This window comes from Mytilus galloprovincialis, chromosome 3 (genome assembly GCF_965363235.1).
Source record: "Mytilus galloprovincialis chromosome 3, xbMytGall1.hap1.1, whole genome shotgun sequence".
NCBI lineage: Eukaryota > Metazoa > Mollusca > Bivalvia > Mytilida > Mytilidae > Mytilus > Mytilus galloprovincialis.
In genome coordinates, this window is record NC_134840.1 from 22961823 (window position 1) to 22986481 (window position 24659).

Genomic DNA, 24659 nt, shown 5'->3' on the forward strand with positions numbered 1-24659 from the left:
TAATAGCTAACATCTGTCATATTTCTGACTTGGTACAGTACATATCACTGTTAATAGTTCCGTCATCCACGTTTTGCTTCTGTTTTATCTTCTGCTTTTTTTGTTATCTTGATTTATTATTTCTGCTTAACTATTCGGCCTCTCCTACATTCTGGTTAAATTATAGTTGCATATAGTTGATGCATGATATTATCGATTATGGAGAAGGCTACTCACGGATATTGCACTTTTTTATATACTTATTTTTATATACTTATCATCTTTTAACGTGTATGAAGATTAATTAAATGATATCTGTGTTTTATTCTATCGATTGTTATACTTGCATTGATATATTTGTTTAAAATTAAGTTCCTTGATAACGTAAAAGAAAAACCTTTTAAAATGCATACTGCAAAAAAAAAAAAAAAAAAAAAAAAAAAAAAAAAATACGGGGAAAAAGAGCGATTTTTTGTTAGTATAAACGCTTTCAATTCTGTCGCTTAGACTCTTAAAATTACATCAAATTGCCTTTGTTTGCTTTATTTTGTAAAGCTTGAATTTGCTTATTTACTGATTTCTATTCAAAACTGGAGTTCGTTCTATACTTGCCTTTACTATCGGAATCACCATTTGCTTTCACTGGGAACATGACACACTATGAAATATTAATTAAAAATAGATAGATCAAAAAGAATTATTGACATTGCACAAGGTCATGTTGTTGTCCGGCGTCTTTACACTAAATCCATTGAATGTTTGATGTGTATGATAACTGCTTTTATCATTGATGCGTGATTTATTTTATTAGTTGTTATTGTCTGTGAAATAGCTGTCATTAACTGCGAATACTCTCATATCTGTACTTAGTGTCGTTTTGTTTATGGGATGTACAAGTACCCGGCAACGTCCACAATGTTTAGATGTATTTCTATTTATATCCATCTAACGAGATGAGCCTTTTTAAACTGATTTGAATAGTTCGTTCTTATGTTGTACAGTTACACCACTGTCCTATGTTAGGGGAGGATTGGGATCCCGCTTATATGTTTAACTCGCCGCATAATGTATGTATGTGTCTGCCTTAAGTCAGGAGCCTCTAAATCAGTGGTGGTCGTTTGGTGCTGTGTTACATGTTTTCTGGTATAATGGCCGATATTGAGAATCTCTTAGTTTGGCCAGCCGGCAATAGTTCATTACGACTTCGTTGTAAACCAGGATACCACATCCCTCTTTAAACCCTTTTCTAGTACGGGTATTATGTTATTTGCCATTTAAAGTCAATAAGTACCTTTACCTCTGGTATCATGGCTCAAGTGGAGAATCTCTTAGTTTGACCAGCCGCTAATAGCTTATTTCGACTTTGTTATATACCAGGGTATCCCCCTTTACCTTTGCTGACTAACTCCTACGGTGCTAGGGCATAAGACTTCGTTGTAAATCAGGATACCACACCCCCTTTAAATCCTCTGCTTACAAACTCGTAGGGGTCTAGAGTATAAGTATTATTGGTCATTTAAAAGGTAATAAGTACTTCTACCTCTTATATCATGGCCTACGTGGAGAATCTCTTAGTTCGACCAGCGGGCAAGTGTTCATTTCGAATTTGTGATATACCAGGATACCCACCTTACCCTTACCTGAATAACTCGTACGGGTCTAGGGCACAAGTGCTACGGGCCATTTTAGAAGCAATACCTCCCTCTACCACTGATATAATGGCCGATGTGGAGAATCTCTTAGTTTGGCCAGCCGCCAATAGCTTTTTTCGACTTTGTTATATACCAGGGTATCCTCCTTTACATTTGCTGACTAACTCATACGGTGTTAGGACATAAGACTTCGTTGTAAATCAGGATATCACACCCCCTTTAAATCCTCTGCTAACAAACTCGTAGGGGTCTCGGGTATTAGTATTATTGGTCATTTAAAAGTTAATAAGTACTTCTACCTCTTATATCATGGCCTACGTGGAGAATCTCTTAGTTTGACCAACCAGCAATTGTTCATTTTGAATTTGTGATATACCAGGATACCCACCTTACCTGAATAACTCGTACGGGTCTAGGGCATAAGTGCTACGAGCAATTTTAGAAGCAATACCTACCTCTACCTCTGGTATAATGGCCGATGTGGATAATCTTTTAGTTTGGCCATCCGGCAATAGTTCATTTTGACTTCGTGATATACCAGGGTACCCCCTTACTCCTTAATATTGAAATTTAAGTTGTATTTTATGATAATACATAACATATATAAAGGTTGAGGATGAACACGGATGCGGCCACTTTCATTTTTACCAAAAACCATCTGAAAAGTGACATTTTTCGGCATATTAGGTAGATTTTTCATATTTGAGCTTGAATCGGATCGTTTTTAATGACTAAATCTGTTAAAATCTTTCACATAAACTAATTAATTCAAATAAAAAAGACACTTAAGTGTTTAAAAAGTGGTCAAAATCTTTCGTCAGATGAACCTGAAATTTGAGGCCAAAATCGGTCCTTACCGGACCTACTCCTTTGAAATACTTAACTGAAGACTTTATCAAATTTTAATCATGCAAAGGATATATTTCGTGGCGCCATTAGGCCATATAAGTACCAGGCAACTTTGACACATCGTTTTCTTGACGATTATTTGATTTTGATGGAATTTTGTTTTAAATTAATTTTATTTATAAAGTTACTTTATATATACCAGTTCAAAAAAATTCAAAAATATATACACAAGTTCAAGAAAAAATCCCAAAAATATATTTAAAAGATAAATGTATGCTTATTCAATGCAATTGTCCTACAATTAGTTTTCTACATTTTTTCAATTCCAATCGTTGAAATTGATTTTGAATGATATCGTCATGCCGTAAACGCGAACCACATTGAAGACCCCAAATTAAACTGTGATGTAAACAGTAAGTTGACATAACCATTCGCTCGCAACAGAAGCAGGTTACCAAAATACCATAAACATCTAGTATATGTTGATCGCGTTGTGTTATCTGTACACCTGTATTAGTATAGCAGTAAGGTCGATTGCAGGATAACGACGCTTTAAATAATGAAAACACTATGGAAACGTTAGAAACGGTTGTTCACATTGTTATATGCAGTAGATCACATGATAGAAACTAGATTTGCTGTGGGATTCATCATTGTGCACATTAATTATTACACCAGAACTGCAGAAGTTTACATTAATTTCGCCTCTCTACATCTCAATTTAAAATGCTCTTGGCGACTATTGGTGCAAAATGAATTGTGATATTCCCACAAGACAATACGAGTCAATGATATTGAGAATCATAAAAGATAAGAAATTCAATGTTGTTTCAATATTTAATATTTTTTACTAATACAATATAAATAAAATAATCAATACATTATGTCATTGGTTTTCTCAATTGAATTCTATCATTTTTTTTTATATTTTAGAGCACTATATATAAAAAAGGAGATAGCTTGCCATTAAGTATGGTTTTCGTTCATTGCGAATGCTACATGTTCCTTTTTTTACGTTGATTTGATATTTTTCTCGATGACAATTATACACTGTAACTTCTTATTTAAAGTCATATGAATAAAGGCAACAGTAGTAAACCGCTGTTTGAAAGTCATAAATCGATTGAGAGAAAACAAATCCGGGTTACAAACTAAAACTGAGGTAAACACAAAGAGGAAAACAACGAAACAATAGAAACACTGAGGTGTAACCAATAACAAACGAGAACGCAACACAGAGAAACGAACTATGAGATGACAACTGCTATTTTCCTGACTTGGTACAGGACATTTTAATAAAAACAAAATGGTGAGTTGAACCTGGTTTCGTGGCAACATGTAGGCAAACCTCTCGCTTTTATGGCATTGTTAAATATAACACTAACATGATAACATTACATGACTACATGAAACGAGTGACTGGTGAAAAGTAATCCAATTCTTGAACCAATACATGAATATATATTTAACTTAGTCTTCTGTTCACGGTTTTATATATTTTTTTACGCATCCATATCGTATAATCGTCAAAACAAAAATCACTCGTGTTATGAAGTCGCAGTTTACCGATTGTCACCTTAACAAAGAATCATTGCAAGTTAGCACGTGTTTAACATGTACAATACGATTATAATAGTTTATTTCAATGACAGATCGATGCATATTGCGATCACCGGATTTTTACAAGAAAGTCCACACTGAGTTCACTGCATACGGGAGACTTTCGGCGAATTGTTTACTGGAATCGGCAATCAAATAAAGTATTTTTTTTCTTAATTTTACAAACTATAGAATTTTCTTTGAGAAAAAAGTATTAAACATAAGATTTAAAATAAAAACTAGACATTTAGTTAAAAAAAGTGTACATTTTTTTTTCAATTTTAAGTTTCATACGACTTTTAAAAAAGTTGGTCTGACAAAATTAAACCTGTTAATTAACAAGCAGTTTGCTTCATTGACATTATCAACAGCAATCGTTTGTTTGTATTCTTTTGTATTCTCACACATTAAATGTTTGATTCAAAATTTATGTTTTCAGGTATTTTGATCTATTTCAAATACAAAAGATTTACCATAGGGAAATTTCATCTTTATTTGTTTTGTCGTTTCCTTTGATTTCAACTCCCCTGTTCTTATTACAAAGTACATGAGGATGAAACTGTTGGAAAACTATATAAATATAATAGCCCTTAAAACAGTTCAGGTTGGATGAATATTGTGGATGCTAGCAGAGTTTAAATTGAAATAATAATAATTATTGTTTATTTAACCAATGCAGTGAAAGGACAAACACCTTACACATTATAGTAGAAGCGAGGCCATAGAAGTGTCAGTTTTAATTTGTTGTATAAAGTTCGTCTTTCTTATGAAGTTAAAACTACCAAAATATCCAAACTGTATCAATTAAAGTGGGTGTACATGTATATACATATATTATATTAAGTGTTAAAGCTCTTATGTTAAAAAAATAAGTTTTATTATAAGTATATCATAATAAAGTTCGTTTTAATAGTATGCAATCAATCAAAAAATTCGGACCTAGTAAAGCCCCAAGCAAAAAAGGCAATGGTTATCGGTTTTGAAAACGTAGGAATGAAAAATGTAAAGCTTTGCCTTACAAGGCTGGATAAGGTATTTTTCTCTCATCCATGACTTTATTATTAGGAACACACCTACGTAGACATCAGTACTATGCAGTTTAATCAATAAGTAAACAGGTAATTTATTTTTTGTTAATGTGTTTTGGTACATGTAAGATACCCACATTTAAATTCTAATTTGTCAACCTTAGCATCGAATACATAATCATGATAAAAAAGTTCTCAAAATCTACCCGTATTATAAATTTGCGGTTTACTGAAAACTCGTCTCATAAATGATTCCCTTTTGGAATTTAGTCGTCTTAAAGATTTAACAGTTTCAATTGTGATAACTTGCAATATCGATACAGATGAAAATTTATCAATTTTAGGAACACTTTAATTAATTGATCAATACCTTATCTGCCGGGTTAGTTGACACAATAGTTTTATTTTAATAGGCAGAGGGATATCATGTGTTGTCGTATATGATGGTTATCGGTAGTTTGTTTTTTCTTCACTTTATCACTACTCAAGTAAGATTTGGTAAGTTTTTAAGCTTTTAATTTTATTCCTGAGCATATATCATGTGGATTATCTAGGTTAATTGGGTTGTTTGTATCCTGTTGTCAACTCACTCTCTTATTTTCAAAGGATTTTAGAAAATACAATTGCTAGTTTCCATTTGATTTTTGAAATCTTTTAGAACGAACAGACTATTTACATTCAGTTCTACCAGAGTGATTTTTTTCTGAAAATTTTATATTTCATGATATTGCCAACAAAATATGATGAAAAAAATTGGAGTCAACTAATTTGTTTTGTAACTGAAGCAACCAGTCTCGTGTTTTTTATACTAATATTTAACTTGTTTGATTGTTGTTTAAATTTCAAATAATCCAATTATATTGAAGAAGTAAAATAACAAAAATACCGAACTGCAAGGAAAGTCAATAATCAAATGGCAACATAAAATGCTTATACACATCAGACGATTGGAAAAAACAACTGTATTCCTGACTTGGTACAGGCATTTCCTTATGTGAAAACGGTAGATTGAACGTGGTTTTATAGCAAGATTTAAAACATCTCTCAGGGACGGATTCAGCCATTAAAAAAAGGGGATTCCAACTATATGTCCCTATTGCATTACCAAACAAAGAGGGGGTTCCAACCCCCCAGACACCATTTCTGAATCCGCAACTGTCACTTGTATGACAGTCGTATATATATATTTATATATCGCATATCAATAATGTGGTCATTTTATGAACTTTATGTTTAAAAACTATATATATCCATCTTCATGCCTTATATATCATGTACTGTGTTAGGACGCTAGATAAAAACTGACCAGGAAAGGTAACACCCGGCCCCAAAAAACATTATTATTGTAGAGCCTTGGTGGTTTAATGGTCTAGCGCGTCTGACATAGTGCAAGGCGATTTGGTGCCACATTAGTTCACATAAGTTCTAATCCCGGCAAGATAAAAGCAAAAACTTTGCTTCCGCAAATTTACAGATCTAACATTGTTTGCCTAATTAATAGACGAATTCTATATACAAAATGTGTTTTCAGCCTTGTATCACCATCACTAGTGATTCAATGAAAAAAATAGTCTGTCGTAGAGTTGTCACTGGTTCAGACGTACTTAGATATATGTGAAGCCAAGGTGGTCGTGTGGTCTAGCACACCGGATACAGTACAGGCGATTTGGTGTCACAATATGTCAGTACCATGAGTTCGAATCTCGGCGAGGGAAGAACAAAAAAATTGCGAAAGCAAATTTACAGATCTAACATTGTTAGGTTGATGTTTAGACGAGTTGTATATATATAATGTACACAGCCATGTATCACAGTCATTGCTGGTGATCCGATGGATAAATCTGTTGTAGAGTTGTCACTGACTCAGACGTACTTATAAATATAATTATTTTCTGTGACTGTATCTTGCATTAATTTGAAGGATCCTTTACTATAGATTATTGAGCTGATCTGTAACAATAACATCTCCATGCCTTATATATCATGTACTGTATTACGACGCTAGATTAAAACTAACGAGGAAAGGTAACACCCGACCACCGAAAGCTTTATTATTGTGAAGCCAAGGTCGTGGTCGAGCGCACCGGATACAGTGCAGGCGATTTGGTGTCACAATATCTCAGTAGCATGGGTTCCAATCCCGGGGAGGGAAGAACAAAAAATTTGCAAAAGCAAATTTACAGATCTAACATTGTTGGGTTGATGTTTAGACGAGTTGTATATATATATATATAATAAATATATTATTGTGAAAAAAAGTATTATCGCAAAAATACTCAACTCCAAGAAAAATTCAAAACGCTGAGTCCCTAAATAACGGGGAAATGCACCAGCATAGCATTTACAAATCCATTATATATAATTGCAGAAAAAAGATACTTGGAAATATCTAAAAGTTTAATAAATACATTAACGCTTAAATAACATAATACATTGGTTATTTCGTCAAAGAGGGACGAAAGATACCAAAGGGACAGTCAAACTCATAAATCTAAAACAAACTGACAACGCCATGGCTAAAAATGAAAAAGACAAACAGAAAACAATAGTACACATGACACAACATAGAAAACTAAAGAATAAACAACACGAACCCCACCAAAAACTAGGGGTGATATCAGGTGCTCCGGAAGGGTAAGCAGATCCTGCTCCACATGTGGCACCCGTCGTGTTGCTTATGTGATTACAAATCCGGTAGTCTAATTCGGTAGGTCACATTCATGAAAGGGAAGGGGATTGTAGTTACGACGTAAGGAACATATCCGATATCATTTGTGAAACGCTTATTCCATAACGGTCAACCAACTCGTGATGGCGTCCGTAAAATTTACGAAGGGATGATTTCATCTTCACCATTTGGAACTCTTGGTTTAATAGCTTCCTTGTAAGCAGTAACCCTCTATCAAGAAAATCATGATAGGAAATGCAAGCACGGGAATATCGTATCAATTGGGAGATATATACCCCGTATGCAGGTGCTGCTGGAATGTTGCTACTTAAAAATGGAAAGTTTACAATTGGAAAGCTGAAATCATCTCTTTTGTCGTAAAGTTTTGTTTTCAACCGACCCTCATTGTCAATTTCTAGATGTAAGTCAAGATATGAAGTCGACTTAATTGTATCTGTAGTATCCTTTATCTCCAATTCGATGGGATAGATGCGTTCCACATAGTCACCAAATTTTGAATTGTTTAGTGAAAGAACGTCATCTATATAGCGGAAAGTAGAGTTAAAGGATATTGCTAACTTCTTATCTTTCTTCCTAAGAAGTTCCTGCATGAAGTCAGCCTCATAATAATAAAGAAACAAGTCGGCAAGTAGAGGGGCACAGTTTGTTCCCATTGGGATGCCGACAGTCTGTTGAAAAACACGTCCTCCGAACGTTACAAATATGTTGTCAATCAAGAAATCAAGCATCTTGATAATATCGGTTTCAGAGAATTTTTTGTTTGAATCAGAGTGATTCTTTACAAAGTATGATTTATCCCTCCCTTAGACAAGATACTTGTATCTACGTTGGCCATTCTTTTTTATGAAGCAAAGTAATACCAACTCTTTCAATTTGTCTTTTAGTTTGGAATGTGGAATACTTGTGTAAAGAGTAGAAAAGTCAACTGTTCTAATACTGTTACAAGATGAAAGAGAGTTAGATTGTTAAAAGTACATTACAGTAACAAATTCATATTCTAATATTATTTATATGTTTCTTTTACCCATAAAAGATTTTTAAAAAATCAACCTTGCATTTAAAAACGTTTACAGACAGTTTATAAAACTAAACATTTAAAATTTAGAGTAAGAAATAAAAAATAAAGTAGAAAAGAACGTTCCCAATCGGAACCCGGTCGAAATAGAACAAAAGAATCGAAGCTCTTTGTTAGAGAAGGCGATAAATGTGTACTGTAATGTTTACTATCATATATATAGTGACAACAATTTTAAAAGTTAATAGAAACAATCAGAATAACAATTTTCTTTTCAATTACGAAGTGTTTTATTTTAAATACACCATTTGCATAAGTTTTCAATTTATCTAGTACATATAGTTAAGCTGAACAATTAGATATCAAGTCGACGACATGGGTATCTTTCAAGTTGGATATAGAAAATGCATAACCTCCGATTGTTTTTAAAAAATTACCACGGACGGAAAACATATCAATCTATTAGTTCAGTAATTTTCGTGTCTGCCCTTCCATTATGTGACCCAAAAAAAAAAATCCCAAAAATGGGTAACAATTGTATCGAAAAGAGAAAATCGAGTGCACCTTTTTATATAAGGGCGTGTTTGAGTTTAATATATCGTACAAAGCAAGAATTATTATTATCGTCTCGCTGCAGATTCTATCATTTTTATATATCAAAGCTACAGGTTGACTTTATTACATAAAAATCACAGTACTAAAATATGAAATATATGGGTCAAGTGAAATATCTATCTAATGAATCACAAAAACAGAATAGGTATGTTCGAATATCCATGTTTTAACTGAAAGTACTTGACGACAGTCTTTCAAGTTGGATGATCTTTGAAAAATTATAATTTTTGTGTATGATAACTAAGGTTTATAATCTTCAACCACTAACAAAATCTAGTCTGCCCTTCCACGAAATATTTAATTAGAATTTTTTTACATGTTTATGAATTTTCGAAAATGCCCCTTGACTACCGATCAGACAATAGTTTTTAAGTTCAATCAATGCAGACAAGATCATTAACTGATGCTCATTAGCTAGTTGATAAATTTGACTATTAAAATACAACTAACATATAAGGATCGTAATGGTGCAATGAGGATAAATTTATCGGTTTTCAAGATCAAAATTGGTAGCGCGTCATCCTTAACAATGGCTTCCATTTCTACGGTTGTGAAAATTAAATGGCGTAAGGGGGAGATAATTTTGACGAAGTAGAATCCTGACTGTTCCTAGATAACATCTGTAAAATATTTTTTCCCGATCTTATCTGAACTTTTACCCTGTTTGGAGAATACAATTTCATTATATTGACAACAATGTGTAAACAAAACAAACAAGTAAGAGAAAATGTAAAAACAAATAAGAGTATAATAGCAGCAGTCAACATTGTGTTATAATCTTTATCCAAATAAAAAAACAACCAACCGTATATATATGTCAAATCAAAACAAAATGGCTTATAGATAAAGCACATAACATATGCATCCCAACTACTAAGGAAATTTGGTGGGGAGCAATAATTATTCAGCCAAAAGTATTATTAGTACCCTAGACGACGAAATATGCAACGTAATATTACCAGCGCATGTTACCATATTGAGTATACCCAAAATTGAGTATGATGTGCCTGCTGAAACCTATCTTATAACATAGTTTGATAGCTGATCTAGAAAATCATTTCAATATGTATTTGAAATCATAAAATCAATATTGAAGTCCTAAAAACAATATTGAAGTCAACTAGATCACAACACCCACAGGGATTTGACAAGTGAAAGCTATAAAGTAATAACAAATGCATATAACATATGGTACGTGAAAGCAAATTCGATAACAGTGAAATATATGAATGTTTATGTATTGTTCGATCCTTCAACCTCAGATTGAACCACAATGTCACATGCGAAGAAAAAAAAGCACAATAACCATAATCCCAGTGTTAGTTTCATACCGTCTTCAATACTTAAAAAAATGTATATGTTTGAAAAGAATAATTTCCGAAAGTCGTCTTGGAAATTTCTCTATATAAATTGATATGAACGCATAGCTGAACAAAGAATTCCATTCTCGGAATTTGAAACAATGTATTGAAAAACCGTCATTATATATCTAATTAATAATTCAACATATTAAAGAGTGATAATTTCAAGTTCTCGTAACTTGAAACATATATCTAGGTAGTTCTAAATGGAAGTCGGTCGGACAATACATGCTTATCTGTCGCCTATACAATGTTTCTGAAAAATCTTATTGTATATTTGCATAAGAATAAGATCCATGTCATGAATAGAATAATGTTGTATTACTAAACATAGCGCCGAAGGTTCAGCGGAATAATTTTAAATATATACAATGCTTACAATACTTGTGTTAAACAATTGCAAATGAAAACAACCCACAAGGAAAACAATACAAATAAACTAACAAAGAAATTCAAACTATTCCATTAAGACCAACAGCTGGTACATTAAATAATATATTAGGTACAGGGACTCAGTTGTTTAATACTGACAATCTGGACCAAATTTACCTGCCATTTCTAACTATATATTATTATTGTAACAAAAGATAGCTACAATTTTATTTGAAAAAAAGAACAATCTGTGGATTTACTATGGTACTTGTAGGAGTTCATGTCTTTTCTTATGTTTTTATATTTGGCACCCATTCTTCTATACATGCTAGAAATTGCCTGCGCTCTTCTATATATTTTGGGCATTGATGTAATATCTTTAATATTATTGCATCTTCATGTTTCTATTTCTAATTTTCGTGCATTAGTCGAAGTTTAATAATCATGTCTTTGTGTGCATAATTCAAATCGAAATATAGTTCAAATTTAAATACGAGATTTAAACAGTCTATATATACAAGTGACACCTATATTTAAACTTACTAAGTATACTCAATCCAATAATGAGAGAACACCGCACATATTTAATCAGGCATTATAACCCCTGTCTGTAAAAAGGTAAAATATTGTAGCCTGCTTAACAGATATGCAGGTATAACCGTCTCGTTAATATACGGAAAAAGTTTTGAACACTACCTACTGAACCAACTTATGGAAAAACTGAAAAATCAATCAGCTCTACACTTCGGCTTTACATCAGGTTTATCTCCTTCCATGGCATCTCTTCTAATATCAGAAGCAGAAATGAACTCAAAACAAATGAAAAAAATTATAAATTTGGCTACCCATGATACATGATACCGAAGTGGTAAATTTCAGTAACAGATACGGACCTGGAACACCATTTATGCACAAAACCTGTCCCCATACGGCTCGTGTTTTAAATGCCAATTTCAGCATCAAAGCATCGATTTATTACCATGGCCATCGAAATCTCCTGACCTGAATCCCATCCAGCACAAATGGAATGAACTTAACCGAAGAGTTCGCTGGAAGGCAGCGCCAACCTGTTACTAGTACACTGCAAGACGAACATTACAACAGTAGTGGAACAACATGCCTTAATGCTCTTTAACTTTGAACTTGTTTGGCTTTATGACTATTTTGATCTGTGCATCACTGATGAGTCTTATGTAGTCGAAACGCGCGTCTGGCGTTTTAAATTATAAGCCTGGTACCTTTGATAACCATTTACAATTGCCTATGCCTCATAGCATTAAGCTATATTTAATGTCAATGATGGACACACGAGATATTGACTTTTCAATCGTCAAACATCTGATATTTGACCTCATCTACTGTAACTCAGCTGTACTTGGGATGTATACTGCATTGTCAGTCTTTCATACATTTGTTATTGTTAATTTTGTTGTAAATCTTTTTTTATTTTTAAATTTGATAATAAAAAAAGTGTACCCTTCCTTTGTCGCTCAGTATTTGTTGTGTTGACTAAATAGCCAACAAAAATAAATTACAAATCTCAGTCGGAGGTTTTTACCTTTTATCATGTAAATACTATAATATTATATTGAATAATATTAAAAAGGAGGGAGACAATTAGTTTGATATGTGCATTCTATCGCCAATTTGTACCTGTGTAATATAAGTGTCATTGATGATACACAAGAAATGTGCCTCATCAGTTTGTTAAAATCCTAATTGGATGAGCTCCTCATGATTAAGAAGAAGTACAGAAAAGAAGGAGTAGAATCTTTGGGTCGGTTTGACTTGTCGTTAGTTATAAGTTTGCTCAACGTGATGTCAGTGTGCTGTTATCTTTACTTAAAAATGTATAAAATTTCTCGCCAATATATATTGGACGTGAAAGTATATATTTTTTTATATTAATTATACAATAACTAATCGAAGAATTCAAATAGAGAAAAATATTCAACGAGTGACCGAACAACACTGATAATTAACTCATGCGCGTGTTGTTCGGTCAGGAGTTGAATATTTTTCGATATTTGAATTCTTTAATTAGTTATTCTTTTTATGACATTGACAAATTGCTTTTTTTAATGAAATTAATGGTAAAACATGTAAGGAAATATATCTTTTTTCTACGCATTCACAATTTGTTTTGATCCGCCGTTATCGACGTCTTGACAACGCCTATTGTTGTATGACGTCAGAGAGTGATATAACCACATTTATTTCACATGTGAAAGTATCGGTTTTTATCTAACTGGGAAATTAATGTATTGCGTGGCGTATATACAAAATTTAGTCCTGGTATCTATGATGAGTTTATTCATTGCAACCAATGTAATAAATGTACTTATTTCAGTTGACTAGGTTATACATAGTCCTATGTCATATGACTTCACATTCTTATTAATTTTTTTCACGTTTGTAAACTGATATTTATATATTTTTTGTAGGTACATTGATAATAAAAATAATAAAAAAAGGGAGATAACAGTAAAATAAGTTAAAAAGAAAATATCAGAATATATAGAAATAGAAAATAATACTCCGAGGTCCTATTTTATTAGGCTCTGTTAAACATAATTTGTATGTATGTATTTATTTTCGTTAACACCTCATCGTGGTTCTAAAACTGAATTGTTTGCCTTTAACTCCTCATTTCTAAAGCGCGGAGCCTTTGGATAAGGCGTAGCAATGTTGTATAATGCAGTTTACGTGCTGTCAGGTTTACTTTCTCCTCAAATCATGTTTATTAAAATCAAACTTATTATTTTTTTGAAACATTAAGCAAAGAGTTAGCGATAAATATAAATTCTACCACTGCATCGAGTGTGATTCGATATTTATCCTCTCGAGACCGTTAATTTTTCAAATTTAAAACGCGAGGCTCGCCGACTGTTTTAAATATATAAAATGTAAAGTCAAGAGTGGTTTAATATCGTATTATACGAGATTTGGTGGTGGAAACCAAACGTTGATTAAATTTTCTAATACAATGGATGTAGAGAGGGATAAATTGACGAAGAATTAGAGAAACCATGTTTTACATTTGTGCCATTATAGTCCGATTGCTGAAAAACTTTTTTACTTAGAATATTTTATCGACTTGATGTTGCCATCGCTTCAAATGTACATTTACTAAAACAAAATACTTTGAAAAGAGGGACGAAAGATACTAGAGGGAAAGTAAAACTCACAGATTGAAAATAAACTGACGACGCCATAGCTGAAAAATAAGACAGACAAATAATTATTCATTGCAGTACAGAAAACACAACATAGAAAACTAAAGACTAGGCGACCCGAACCCAACCAAAAAACTGAGGGTGATCTCAAGTACTCCAGAAGGATAAGCAGATCCTGCTCCACATGTGGCACCCGTCGTGTTGCTTATTTTATAACAAATTCGGTAAATAAATTCGGTAGGTCACATTCGTGAAAAGGGAGGGGTATTGTAGTTACGACATAAGGTATATATTGAAATCATCTGTGAAACGGTTATTCCATAACGGTCAACAAACTCGTGGTGGCATCCGTAAAATTTTAAAAAGGTATGATTTCAACTTCTCAATTTGGAACTCTTGGTTTCATAGCTTCCTTGTGAGCAGCAATCCTCTCTCAAGGAAATCATGATAGTTAAAGGATATTGCTAGCTTCTTATCTTTCTTCCTAAGAAGTTCCTGTATGAAGTCAGCCTCATAATAATAAAGAAACAAGTCGGCAAGAAGAGGGGCACAATTGGTTCCCATTGGAATTCCGACAGTCTGTTGATCAACATGTCCTCCAAACGTAACAAATATGTTGTCCATCAAGAAATGAATCATCTTGATAATGTCAGTTTCAGAGAAGTTTTTTTATTCGAATCAGAGTGATTCTTTACAAAGTAACTTTTAGTTAAAGATGTATTCCTCCCCAAGACAAGATACTTGAATCAACGTTCGCCATTCTTTTTAAAGAAACAAAGTAAGAAAATTGAGAAAGGAAATGGGAAATGTGTCAAAGCGACAACAACCCGACAAAGAGTAGACAACAGCCGAAGGCCACTAATACCAACTTCTTAATGAAGTGAACTAGAAAAGGTCATAATCCGTAATCCCCGAGCTACACATCATAACTTTTTGACGAAGGTATTAATATTGATTTTGTTATCAGCAAATAAAAATCAAACTAAATATAATTTTAAAACACACATGCACGTTCATAGCTCTACAATTTGTCGATACCTGTATCCATGCATTGGACAGTCATTTATCTCTGAATGTTAGTGGCGTCTTTACACTTAATCCATTCATGTTGGATTTTATCTGAGTTACGTAAATCTAATATGCTTTGTTATTTTTTGTTTGTGTTTGGCTTGGTACTATCTGTCAGTAAGTGCGAGTACTCTCGGATATAAACTTCATGTCTTTTTGTTGTGGGGATGTATAAGTACCGTGCCACGTCCATTCTGTGTTTTTGTAAGATGTAATTCTGCTTTGTATCGATCTGCTGAATTTAACCTTTTTCAATTGATTTTTAAAGTTTGTTTTTATGTTATACAGTGCGACTTTTAACAAGATAACCTCTAAATTTTGTGCATGTGTCTGTCCCACACAAGGAGTCGGTATTTCAGTGTTTATCGTTTGTTGCTGTATATCATAATTGTTTAGTACATAAATCAGGCCGTTATTTTTTTCGTTTGAATTGTTTGACATTTGTCATTTCGGTGCCTCTTAAAAATGACTTTGCGGTATGGTTTTAATTCATTGTTAATGGCCGTACGGTGACATATTTGGTTGTTGAGAGTTGTCTCATTGGCAATCATTCCACATCTTATTTCTACATTTGTCTTTTTATTTATTTCCTTACAAAGTGCACAAAGGACAAATTCGAAAAATATATATAATTTTCTTCCGACTAGGAGTAAACCCCTTTCCAAAGTAGGGTGTACTTTTTTCAAGGCTGGGCGAGATTTACAAGTATGCAGCCGCATCCGCTCAGAATGGAATGCTTAAAATCTGATGCCGCTTGTAAAGAGAGTCTACGTTCTCCGTAAGTTAAGAATCATTGCGATAACACTTCGAGGGGTCTTTAAGTGGCTATTTTCAAGGCAAAATATATCTCTATCCAATATACATGTACTCTCATTTTCCAAATTTCCCCCAACCTTTATCCTATAACTATAAGGTTTCTATTGCAGATACCTTTTAACTACCTCTTATATTTATCATTAATTTGTTCTCGTCCTGAACATGAATGAAATATTCGCCATTCGACGATTCGAATCCAACAAGCAATCCCATAAAAAGCCTCTAGTAGTCACCTTATGAAACAAAATACAAACTCAAATTTAAAGTACCGAATGTCAGTCTTTCAATTTCGTTATGTACAATAAAAATTTCTTAAGATATTTACATGTGAAATTCTACATTTATAAATGACAAATATATGTTATTATGAAGTCCGATACGTCTTTACTTTTCACAGGAGCAAGCCTTTCACTTTTTGGCTGTTACTGGAATGATGATGGCACCACGTTGCCAGATAAACAAATAACTGCAACATCTACGGTTGACTGCATACATATTTGCCTAACAGTAAATCCGAGCTACATATATGCTGGAACACAAAAGGTATGCACTTGCTATCAAATGATGTGCGGACTACTAAAAGAAATTAGTCAAAGTCTTTTTTAAGGGTCCGAAAACATGTGTTATAAGTGTTATCTTTGCTTCAAAGTCTTTCTGACGAAACAAATATGCACCTGCATGCTTTTGGTAGTATTAACAATTATTGTCTACCAAACAAAATGTCTAAAAACAATCAAAATTTATATACGAAGGCATTATAGATAAATATTTCTGTAAGAAAAGTGAAACTGTACTGGATAGTGAGAATATTAGAAGGTCCATGTACTATATTTCAGTAACACTAACGTAGGTACAGTACGAGTGTCACGACCTTCTAAACCCCAGGTACACAAAAAATTACGTATTTAATCTATTAGCTTTCCAGATGTTCAAGACAGTCTTGATTATTGAAATTAATTCAAAGTTTTCAGAAAATATTGAACCTACATAAATCCTACATGCCTTATATTCTGCCTTTAGAATCCAGAGAGCTGTTACTGTGGCTTAACACTTCATAGTCAGGCAATTACCAGAGTGTTTCACGATGATGAATGTTCTGCACCGTGTCCAGTAGTAGTTTTGGATATCTGTGGTGGATTCTATAGATTAGCTGTTTACGAAATATGTAAGAACATGTGCATCTTAAAATGTATATTTTTATATCATTCTAGCTAAACAAATGTTTTAAACATAAAACACTACAGCAAATTTGTTGTAAAGTATGTCACATAAAACATACAAAATGTTTTATTTGAATGTTACCAATACATAAGTCAACGTTAAGGGGGCTCCTTGTATTGTGTAGAATGATAGCCCACCTGTAGACATGGGGAGTTGATCAGGGATGTATGATACCAATGTCGGTGTATATCAAAAGTACATTTACAAATTAAAGTGGAGACTTCCTTTATGGGCATTTTGACAATAACTGTCTGTTTCGTGATGCTGAAGGACAAATGTTTAATAGTCCAACACATAATGCAAACTTTGTAGAGACTATAACAATCAAAACCAAGGAGTAAACAAAGACTCATAAACCCAAAGGACATTTATATCAACAGTTATAAATAATAAATAAGAAACAACACGAACTCCACTAAAAACCGGGAGTTTAGGGTTGACAAAACAAAATAGACTAAGACAAAATCGTATGGATTGTTTGCAGGTATAAAACCCACTTCTCGAACAACTTCATTAGGTAGTGCGCAGTACCAATGAAAATGAATTAAATCTTTCTATCGGATAAAAACATATCTTCTGAATTATGGCAATTCCAATGTTATAGTTTGTCTATTTAAATTAAATGAACTAGTCACTTATTGCAAAATAATATTGAATATGCAATTGAACGAGCACTTAAGAATATTAGACAAAATCGATGCTGATAATACATGGTTTTGTTTTTTAAGATAGCAGTGTTTGATATATCTATTTATTAAATTAAAAAAAAACAAAGTAGTACTAGTTCATTTGTTTATTCTTTTTTGTTCTGTAGCTGGCTTAAAAGTCCCCGTAACTTTAGGCGGAAACGACATCACCACGGAATTTACAAAAGAGTTCACGACCACTCATAAACAAGTGGCATTTGAAACTTCAGAAGTACTTTTGGAACAAACAAATGGTTCGACCCGAAGTACTAATAGAAAATCAACTTATTCATTAGAACATAGTACTTCTTCAAACATACAAGACAAAACAACACATCCAAAGACCAGTTTTATTATAAAAGAAGGATCGACCGATTTCAATTCAACACATACAACTCCGTCGAACCTAGACCATACCACACATCCAAAGACCAGTTTTGATATAAAAGAAGGATCGACCGATTTCAATTCAACATATACAACTCCGTCGAACTTAGACCAGACCACACATCCAAAGACCAGTTTTGATATAAAAGAAAGATCGACCGATTTCAATTCAACACGTACAACTTCGTCGAACCTAGACCATACAACAACGCATCCAAAGACCAGTTTTAATATAAAAGAATCAACCGATTTTAATTCAACACATACAAGTTAGTAACTTTATAATCATTTTAAAATGCCTGCTTATAAAAATTGTGTATCATTGTAATACTAACATGCTTACAAATTAAGACATATTGTCATCAATTCTTCCAATGAACTCAGTTCACACAATTCAAGCGAAGTAAGTGAAATCAAATCCAATACTATATACATTTAATATATCCGGTTAATCCGACACATACCATGTGTCAACATTTTCTGAGGGTCGATAATATTTTAAAAATTGTGAAATACAGAATAAAATCGATGAACAAATTATAGAGATGAGAGACAATGCAGGAAATAGGTATCCTATCCGATGTTTGCTCGTGATTCAGATGTTTACTATTAGAACAAAAAAGGCGTTTTGTGGATACTGAAACAATATATATTATAGATATCGACGTACCCGGACTTGAGTTTTTTGCCTTTCATTTTTCGGTTCAACAAAACACGTTTGTATAATATTAATACCCTTTAACCCGTTTCTTTATTTTTTTTAATTCTTGTTACGAATTACAAGTTATATCAGGTTAAAAGGTATAATTATCTTTACGACCTGACCAGTCAATGAAAGGATTAAATTATATGTAACGTTTTCAGCATTATTATTTTTTGAAAGGGCTTCCTCGTCAGATGGACGATCTATATAAATCTACCAATTATAACGCAAACATTAATTAGTATTTTTTTTATCGACATGGTACGAACATTAAGGATAAACTTCAAAACTACCATATTCCCAGGTCTTACAAAATTGAAGACTACATTGTCTGTATTCAATACATAAACTTAACAATTGAATACAGTTCGACACATTTTTTAAAAAATGAAGCAGAAAATAAATCAAGCTACAGTAAAAGAGCAAGTAATCAGTTTATTTCACATTAACAACTTCTATAATACTAAAATAAGAAGGTCATCACACACACATTTTTGTTTTATAAAGTAAATATTTTCTCGTTACAGAAGACTTTCAAACGACACAAAGCACAAAGCAAGAGACCATAACACCTTTTACAGTAAACAATAATTGTACATTCAGAGCTTGTATATGTGGTAAATGGGGTCATTTGAACGGACTTAATTTATCGAGAGACGATCTTATTTTGATCCTGAAAAGTGAATTAGACGCTATTCGTCAAAATTTGATAATTGACGCTAAAACAACTTCTGCGTTTCGAAATCGTAAGATTTCAGCTCCAGATTACAGAAAGTCTTCAGCAATGATGGGCTACACCGGTGTTGCTTTAATAAGTGTGCCTGTATTATTTGTTTTAATTATTGATGCTATGAGGTTTTGTAAAAAGTGACAATTACTCCAGTTTTACATGTACATATAGCAGTGAGATGAAACAGAATGGAACGGCTTTTTATTTACTTGTTATATTTCCTTGTTCAAAGTCTATAGATAAACTGTTTTTGTTTTAAATTCGTTCACTTAAATCTTCAAAAATCGTCTGTTCGCTTTATATTCCATTAATATATATTGTTTAAACTGCAGGTGTGTGGTGCTCAGTCCTAATTTTTCTATGAGGTGTATTGTAAATTGTTTCTGTTTCGTCGTCATTCGATGTTTGATATGGTTTTGTAAATTTCTCTTCAACAACGAGTTTTTATTAACTGGCCCAAGACCACAATTAATGACCCCGCTTTTCGTTGTCCACGAATACAGTTCCTTTTAAATAGAGTGTATTTTTCCTTAATTTTTTTTCTTTCCCTTCCTCACTCATTTCTTAGATTTTTTGGGGTGGAAATGAAAGAAGAGAGGTGAAATAAATTTTTGGATGCGTTATTTAAACTGATTTTGATATGGAATGAGTGATTAGGCCAAGTGCAAAAAGGTCATATTTACAGTTTTCGAAACCTCTCTTGACTTGTCAATAGGGGTATGGATGTGTATTGGCTAAATTTGTAAAAGTGATTGGTTCAATCTTTCTGAATTTTGGATATATATTTGGACTAAGACTATACATTACACACACAAAAAATTTGACAAAAGTGCATAGTGCATTTTTTTTTAATGACACAAAACGTTATAAAGAACTGATAGAGGAATTAATTGTGGTCTGTGGCCTAAGAGGTGCATTTCAGCAAATTTGAATTTTTACTTTGACATCTTCTCTGAATGATCTATTGGTATTAATTTGTCAAACTACATGAGAAGAAATGATTTTCACTTTCATGAAAAAGTCACTTTTCAGGTAAAATGCCCAAAATGTAGCTATTTCACTTTTTTCAATATTTTTGCAAAAACAGCATGCTTAATTTCTCTCTGACAGATTTTTTATGATATTTATTTGTGTTTGTGGTATTTATTACAGTTGTTTTACTCATTTGTGAACTCTCAACACAAAAAAGTAGATATAAACATAAAAAGAGTGCAAAATGTGCTGTTTTAATAGTCCAAATCTAACGGTCAGTATACGCAGCAGGTGAAATGTGAAGTTCTATGCACTTAAAAGTTGTATTCCTAAACAGATTGCACTGAATCTATATCAAAAACACTTATTAATGGTTGTTTAACCATTTCTGTTTCACAGACTACCTTTATTTTCTTCTGTTGGATAGCTAGTAGTTAAAATATTGGTCTTTTGAGGCTGAAATTTCATTCAGGTTTTAAACAGTAAAGTTAATAAACTTTGCATCAGACCATAATGTCTACATACATAGTTGAAAGTGACAGTCTTGTTACATCAAGGCTCCATGTTTTATCTATATATTACAGCACAGATTTAAGCAAAAAGAAGCATATCTCCATCTCTCATATCAATTATATGCTTTTTAATATGCAAATGTGGGGAACGGCCCAAATTGACGATTTTTTTTATAAGCTTGACATTGCTAAAGACCATTTTATCCACATGTGTTATGCTATTTGAAACTTATATTTTCATTTAAAGTACATTTATAACATGATATAGTTTTTTGGTAACTTAACAACTTCAGAAAATTATGGTAAGTGAAAATGTTACATTTGATATAAGGCCTCACTTGATTTGAAAACCTCTTTTTTTTGACACAGGCTCATATAAAATTAACTTCAGGCCATTTTTCATAAGTCTGATACATCAAGTATGCTATCTGTTGCTTTGAAAAGATGATGACTTATACATAGAGACATTAAAAAGTGTTAATTTTGGTATCTTTTGGTTTTAAGAAGCTCAAATTTGATAGTTGAAATTGTTCTTATTCAACGCCACAATTCAGCCCCCAAAGTTCAGATATAAAAAATGCCATATTTTTTTCATTTGGTATCATATGGCTTTGAAACTTTGTAAACTGTTGTATAATATACTAAGCTTAAATCGTGCTAATTTTTATTAGAATTGGTCAAGATTTAGGCCCTAATAGGCCCAAGACCACAATTAATGACCCCGCTTTTCGTTGTCCACGAATACAGTTCCTTTTAAATAGAGTATTTTTCCTTAATTTTTTTTCTTTCCCTTCCTCACTCATCTCTTAGATTTTTTTGGGTGGAAATGAAAGAAGAGAGGTGAAATAAGTTTTTGGATGTTGTAATTAAGCTTATTTTGATATGGAATGAGTGATTAGGCCACGTGAAAAAAAGGTCATATTTACAGTTTTCGAAACCTCTCTTGACTTGTCAATAGGGGTATGGATGTGTATTGGCTAAATTTGTAAAAAGTGATTGGTTCAATCTTTATGAATTTTGGATATATATTTGGACTAAGACTATACATTACACACACACAAAATATGACAAAAGTGTATGATGCAATTTTTTTAATGATACAAAACGTTATAAAGAACCGATAGAGGAATTAATTGTGGTCTGTGGCCAACTGTCCCCTTGATATCTTCCGCCATTTTTGTTAATACACATATGAGCCAGTCCATGCGAAAAGGTACAAAAACGAAAAATTTACGAAATTATAAAAAGTGTGCATAATTATTGGTAGTAGACTTGTGATTTATAAAACACATTTACTTTCCCTCATATCATCAAGCTGTGAGCTACACGCACCTGCGAGTGTTGAGACCCCCCCCCCCTAGTTTTATCAAGATTTTTAGTGAATTATTTCATATATTTCAATCATGTTCAAAGTACAGTTTAAATGGCTTGATTTGCTAATTAATAACGTTAAACCTGGTAGCAGTGGGGATAAGGCTCTCGCTTACGATGCTGATATCAATGCAATCAAACCGGGCAACGGTTCGAATCCCGTGCAACTAAGGTTGATTTATATAATATTAAATAACTTAACCGGGCAACGGTTCGAATCCCGTGCAACTAAGGTTGATTTATATAATATTAAATAACTTAACTTAACTTAAATTTCAATTTCTAAAACACAAGATGTCATAGTTTTTGCATTTTCCCTCATGTTTTAATGTTTTCTTTCTTTCTTTAAACCTGTAAAACTGACGGAAATTATTGACTTTTGTCTCTGAAGTGTCATAATTTTTTGTAGTTTCTGGTCGGTATAGCATTAGTCCGGGGAACAAATGATTTTACACTTGCTCAAATACCAAACATTCAGATATTTCTACGTCTATTTCGGTTTTAGTTGACAAATTCGGGATAGAATTGACAATCTTATGAATGTTTACATTAATGTAATTTTTTTTCGGACAAAATCGTTTTTCAAAAATAATATAACAAACTTTGATAACGTGTCCTGTAAAGTTTACCAGAAGGACTTTTTGTACCTTTTCGCATGGACTGGCTCATATATTTTAGTATTCCTAATGATATTGACCAAAGACTCCCGTTTATTTGTTCCGTTAGACATTTGACTAAGCAGGCACATAATATGACGGATAATTTATGTAAGCTGTTTTAGTTGTTCTTAATTTTCAACGTTAGTTTAAGATACTACAGTTCTTTCAACGGATGTTTCATTGGGGTCTGAAATCCAACAAAATTCATTCAAATTTACTATATGTGATATGCGGGGCCAAAAAATTATATTATATCTGACAAATGTATTGTGACACAATATCATTCACCATCACGAATTGGTTAACGTTCTCTTTTCCTCAAATATGAGATCACCGAATGAGACATTTAAAGCAGGAAGAATAATGCTTCTGTGGAAAGTGATATGTTTTTCTTTTAGTATATGTGGGGAAAAAATCGATTTTATATATATTTATTAACCAATGACTTACAAAACATTATAAATTGGCCATTTAATACGATTCGATATGTCTTGAGAAATGTCATTAATACAAGTCTAATAATACAGAATATTAAACTGGTCTTTTACAGGATATTAACATGACATGTTTGATGTTAGATACAATCAATTGAAATGGCTTAACTCATCATATTGATACAAAAAACATCAAACAAATACACATACTAGACGTAGCTGGGTATCTATCAATTCCTCATCTATATTAATAAACAAAAAAGACACCAAGTACGAATCTGCGACGACTCTCATTTCCTGACAGCTATTTGAAAGTCAATAACAAAGAAAAAAAAATATGTATCAAAGACTGAAATATAAGTACATCAAACAACTAAAGTAATCTAGTGTAAAGACTTCTCTAACAGCCATATCCTTCGGTGTTTTTTTTTATCAGAAAAAACATGAACTTGTGCAATAATAATATATAGTTATCAACAGATTGTATAACCGTGAAATCATATATTAATATTTAGTATAGTTTTTTTATTTATCGATTACAACAAAAATCAGTATTTATATCAATAAACACAAGATTTAATTACAGTGTTAAAGAGGTAACCATAAAGGATTCATAAGTTTATCCGGATCGTAATTAAGTTTTATGGCTCGGTTAACATCACCGTGAAATTAACTCGGATTTACTATTCAGTTTGAAATAAGTTTTCTACCGGTACAACAAAACTTTCAAATCAAAAAAGAGGGACGATAGATACCAAAGGGACA

The 24659-nt window shown here is 32.6% G+C and overlaps 1 long non-coding RNA gene across 1 annotated transcript; it reads left to right on the top strand.

Annotated features, from left to right (window-relative positions):
* Positions 1 to 5513: 5513 nt before the first annotated feature.
* LOC143066362 (uncharacterized) lies at positions 5514 to 18681 on the top strand. The gene is made up of 4 exons (XR_012975576.1): positions 5514 to 5605; positions 16617 to 16762; positions 17240 to 17384; positions 18255 to 18681. It is a non-coding gene; the product is annotated as an uncharacterized LOC143066362 (long non-coding RNA).
* The last annotated feature ends 5978 nt before the right edge of the window (positions 18682 to 24659 follow it).